Consider the following 5,327-nt stretch of genomic DNA (forward strand, 5'->3'; position numbering starts at 1 on the left):
GCTTTAGGGTGCAGACAAGTAGAGGGATTGCTGGATTTGTGTTCTGTTCCTGGTAGCTTGAGGAAGCGCTGCACTGCTTTCTGCAGTGGTTGTAGTTTTACACTCCCATCAGCAATGTATGAGGGTTCCAATCTCTGCACCCTCTCCAGCATTTTGTTATTTTCTGGTTTTCTTTTAACTTCAAGGTCAATGCTGATCTGAGAAGGTATTTCATTGTTTTGATTTACATCTCTCGAATGGCTCGCAACCATGAATATTTTTCATGTTTGTTGACCATCTGGATGTCTTCTTGGTGAGTGTTTGTTCTTGTCCTCTGCAAATATTTTAATTGGATTATTCACCTTTCCTTGTTGAGATGTTACTATTTTCTATAGATTTTAGAGACTAATCTCTTCTCATTCCCCAAATGTTCCCCCAAGCTATGGGTTTTCTTTTTAATCTCTTGATGAAGCTTTTGGATGCACACGAGTGTCTTATTTTTAGGAGGTTCAAGTCATCTATTTTGTCTTTTGTTGTATTTTTCATTACGATTGATGGTGTGCTTATGGCATGTACTAGGGCCCTTAAATTTGTCCCTCTGTTTAAAAAATCATTTTAATGGGGGCTCGTACAACTCTTATCACAATCCATACATCCATTGTATCAAGCACATTTGTGCATTTGTTGCCATCATCATTCTCAAAACATTTGCTTTCTACTTGAGCCCTTGGTATCAGCTCCTCATTTTTCTCCTCCCTCCCTGCCCCCTCCCTCATGAACCCTTGATAATTTATAAATTATTATTATTATTTTGTCAGTCTTACACTGTCTGAAGTTTGTCCCTCTTTTTGTTGATGATCTTTATTACTTCTAGGTCTTACATTTAGCTTTTTAATCCATATTGTTTGTTTTTGCATATAGAGTGAGGCATGAGTCCTGTTTCATTCTGCAAATGGAAATCCAGTTTTTCTGGCACAGTTTGATGAAGAGACTCTTTCCCACTTGCTGTATTTTATCCCTTTGCCAAAAATCAGTTGTCTGTAGGTGGGGGATTTATTCTGGGTCCTCTATTCATTTCCATTGGCCTATGAAGCTGTCGTTGCACTAGACCACACTGATTTGACTACAGTGGCTGTGCAGGAAGATTTGAGGTTGGGAAGTGAAAGGCCTCCTACGTCCTTCTTCTCAACAGACTTTCCTTTCTTAAGTTTCCCAATAGTTTGTCAATTGTGTTAATTTAGAGTCAAGTGAGCTGAATTGTCAAGGTCATAGAAAGCAAAGACTAAGAACCTGTCACAAACGGTGGAGAGACGGAACAATGAAATGCAAGATGGTGTCCTGAAAAGGATCCTGGAACAGGCAGAGTACATCAACGAAATGATTTTTCACTTACAATCTGTAGGCAACTGGTATCAATGCTGTTGGAACATTATAGCAGTTATTTATGTTTTTGAATGCATATGGAAATAAATATATGTAGGAGAAACAAAAATGTTTATTCCTAGACCTCATATGAATCACCTATGTGCCATTAGTAGCCACTCTGGAAACAAAGAGATTGCTGAAGTTCTTCCTAGGCGGTTGCATTTAGCAGAGGGCACACTGATTATCAGGGAAAGGAATTCTTAATAAAGTACAAAGGCAGAACAATGCCAATTATACCTAAGGGGTTAACCTTTCAGTGGAATGAAAACAAGAAGAATCATCTATGTCTTTAGGCACTGGGCCCCCCAAAGCTTTGCTTATATTTTTCAGTGCGGAAAATATATGAACCTATAAATCTGCTAAGCTCATGAAAGGTAGTCCGGCTAGCTGTGTCTCAAAGTGGGCAGTACTTGGGGCAGTTCCTTGGGGCCAATGGAATGACCCATATGGCTTGCAAAAGCAGATACCTAGACTTTATCCTGGATAATGGGCTATCATACCAAGATTTGTGATTCCTAGTGGGGGAGGATAAAGCATAGGCATCTGCTTTGGCAAACCCTATGGGTCATTCCAGTGGCCCCAAGGCACTGCCCCAAGTACTGCCCACTTTGGGAAACACTGCCAACCAAACTACCTTTCATGAGTTTAGCAGCTATATAGTTTACAAATCTTGGTACAATAGCCTATAATCCAGGATAAAGTTTTTTTTTTCCTTTTTTCTAGAGAACAGGGGTAGGCCAAATAAGTTTAGGAACCTATGGGCTAGACCAGGGGTGGGGGACGTTCAACCTGATGGCCAGATAAGGCCCAGGAAATCATTAGCGCTAATATCACACGCCTCATCAAAGAGAAGCGGTTGCAGCCATCACACCAGGGGTGAGTTCATGAAATGTTTGAGCAGATATAACAGGTTATTTTTTAAGTGGATAATTTTGGCTGGCCTGAGAATGATGTTACAAATAATCAAATGGACCTTGGTAGGACAAAAAGGTTCCCCCCACTGGGCTAGGGGACGACAACTTAAAAGGCAAGAGGACGTCTCTACAACAGCTGTGGTTTCCCAGCTTTACACCATGTCTTAGGGCACGGGACTGTCTGGGTGTTGTGCGTTGAACTCACAGGCACATACTCACCCTCCCCTTAGCTGACGACCAAACCAACATCTGACTCCACCCAGGTGTTTCAGTAACTTCCTTCCCGGAGCAGGCACGAATCACCCAAGGTGTCCTCTGCCTTTCTCTAGCGGGGAAGCCTAGTTTTCTCAGTCTGTGGATGCAAATCAGATCTTGGCCTTCCAGTATACTCTGAGCCTAACCTTTTCGCGATGCTTTTTCATTATACAAGGAGCCCTGGTGGCGTCGTGGTTAACTGTTGCCTGTAAACTGCAAGGTCAGCAGTTCAAAACCACCAGCCATTCTGCAGGAGAGAGACGGGCTTTCAACTCCCATAAAGAGGTACAGTCTCACAGGCGCAGTTCTACCCTCTCCTGCAGGGTTGCCCTGAGCCGCCATCGACTTGATGGCAGTGAGCTTGGGAGCCACGTAGCTTGGAACTCCTAGCCACACTAAACACTACTCGGTAACAGTGGAGGAGTGGACACTAAACACTACTCGGTAACAGTGGAGGAGTGGAGCTTACACACCCACAGGCATGAGCTCCTGTCTTCCGGGCCCCGCACCTCCATAGGAACATGTCCTTGTCCTCCTAGCAGCCCCATTTAGCCACTCTTCCCTCAACTCCCGGGGCTCATCTACTCCCCAAGGCTGAGTTCACCTGTACTTACTACCAGGTAAAGCCACCTGGTATCCATGACCTCACCTGGTTCCTGAGGACCAGCAGGCATGGGAAGGCTCTTTTGAGAAGGAATCAGGCTGTGCAGGGATTCTAAGCAGAAGTCACAGAGCGGCTGTTGAAGGGAGGTGGTAGAAACCGGGAGCTTTCTTTACAGGAAAGCGAGGCCTCCACTGCTCCTTAACGAAGATGACAAGAAGTGCCCTTCTCAGGGTCAAAAGCCTTTGTGACCTGCTGGCCGCTCTTGGTCAGTGCCATCAAGTCGGTCCTCAGCTCATGGAGATCTCTCGTACGACAGGGTGGGACTCACGTGAGCCTCAGGGTATTCGTAGCTGGTTTGTCTAAAGCAGACTGGCAGGCCTCGCTACTTAATCATTGTTCCAATCTGGGACATTCAAATGTTCTGGACTTCGCCCGAATTTCCCTTATCTTGTCAAGTGACATCCATGTCTGTGTTGTTTCTCCGAACTGCACACCTAAGAGGAACCCCACTCACCCTTCTCCTCGGGAGTCACTGGGGCCTACGCGTGCCACCTCCCGGCTGTTTCCTGAACTTCCCACCGTAGCAGCCCTCACTGGCAGTGCACCACCGTCCGCACAGTCCCTGCCTCCTGCGGCTAGAGGGAAGGTGCAGGTACTCGCCAGCCCTCATGGACACTGCTTTCCGCTGAGGCCAGCCCACGGGCATGGCACTCAAGACTGTGTGCCACCTGGTGCCGTCATCCTGAACGTGTCTCCTGCTCCCTCCCACCACAGGGCTTGCTTTCTGGCCACAGTGAACCACTCCTTCTTTCCAGAACACTCTACCACTGTCCACACTCTGTTCCCTCTGCCGGGAATGTCTGCTTGGTAGTCAAGACCTGACTCCCAAGGGACTTCCTTGGAAGACTTCCAGGAAGACCTGCCAGTCGACCATCATCTGTCTTGTCCAGGATCCCTCTGGAGCAGGGATTGAGCTGGAAGAGCCAATCCTGTCCCTCACGACAATTTAAAAGTTATTCGAGAGCCATAAATATGTTTTTTTACAAACAAATGAAACCATCGTCTGAATCATATCCTTCACATTTTCTTTTTCAATTGGACTTCAGAGCCACATGTATGTCCCAAAAGAGCGTATATGGCTCGAGAGCCGCCGTGCCGACCCCGGGTCTAGTGCAGGAATTTGATCTTCTGGCCTTCCCAGCGACGGACAATGTCCCAAGGGCCACGTGCATGAGCCCGGTGCACCACCGCTGCTCGCCACGTGTGACGAGACATGGGTGTGACCATTGCTTTCACGCACACAAGGACCACAATTTGGCTTCAAGGAGAGACCATTTTCACATGGGTCCTCACAGGGATATGGGTTGCAACTCCAGAACAGCCTTGACCCTGAGGAAAGACAAACAGGATGCTGGATGCCTGAAACAGAAAGGCTGACTCACGGGACCCAGGGACACTGCGGAGTATCCAGGCACATTGGGTGGCCAACCTCTCTGTGAAGTGCCCAGCTTTACAAGGAGGGGGCCCTTGTGCTGGCGGTTCCCTGGCGGACTTGGGAACTAGTGCTCAGAAAAGACTTCATGTCAAAGAAGTTAGTGGAACGCTGGGTCCTACCATGTTGAGCAGGCAGCCTTACTGCAGAGCGGTGGGCCTTTACTTTGCTAACACGCCTCGCTTGGAGTCCCCAAGGGCTGAACAGTAGATGGTGGTAATTCTCAAAGACACCTGAGTGCAGAACCAGGGCCCTCTGAATGGAACCCACTTGGGGAAACATTAGCTCTTCGCGGTGGGTTGTTACTGAGTCATGGCTGAGGAAGTTAGGGCAAAGGATTTGTGTATTACTCATGAGTTGGGGCCACTTTTAAGATACGTGGATCCTCAGGGTCCTACACCATCGTTGTCAGAATGAGCAGGACTAGACAAGAAGGAGCCTTTTGCAATCAAACACTTTAATTCATAATAAGCATTAGCAAAATGAGAGTCATCGGCCCAACACACGCAGGGCCACAGGAAGGAAAGGAAAATGACTTTGAAAATATTTTGCTATTCAGGGGAAAGGAAAACGAAGCGACCCTGGCCATGGAATAGTGCCCTAGGAGTGAAAAATCATCAGACTGTCTGTCTGTGGCCCTGTGTGCCTGGGACGACAG

This window comes from Echinops telfairi, unplaced genomic scaffold (assembly GCF_000313985.2).
Source record: "Echinops telfairi isolate 266 unplaced genomic scaffold, ASM31398v2 ScPeMD7_2565;HRSCAF=3150, whole genome shotgun sequence".
Classification (NCBI taxonomy): Eukaryota; Metazoa; Chordata; class Mammalia; order Afrosoricida; family Tenrecidae; genus Echinops; species Echinops telfairi.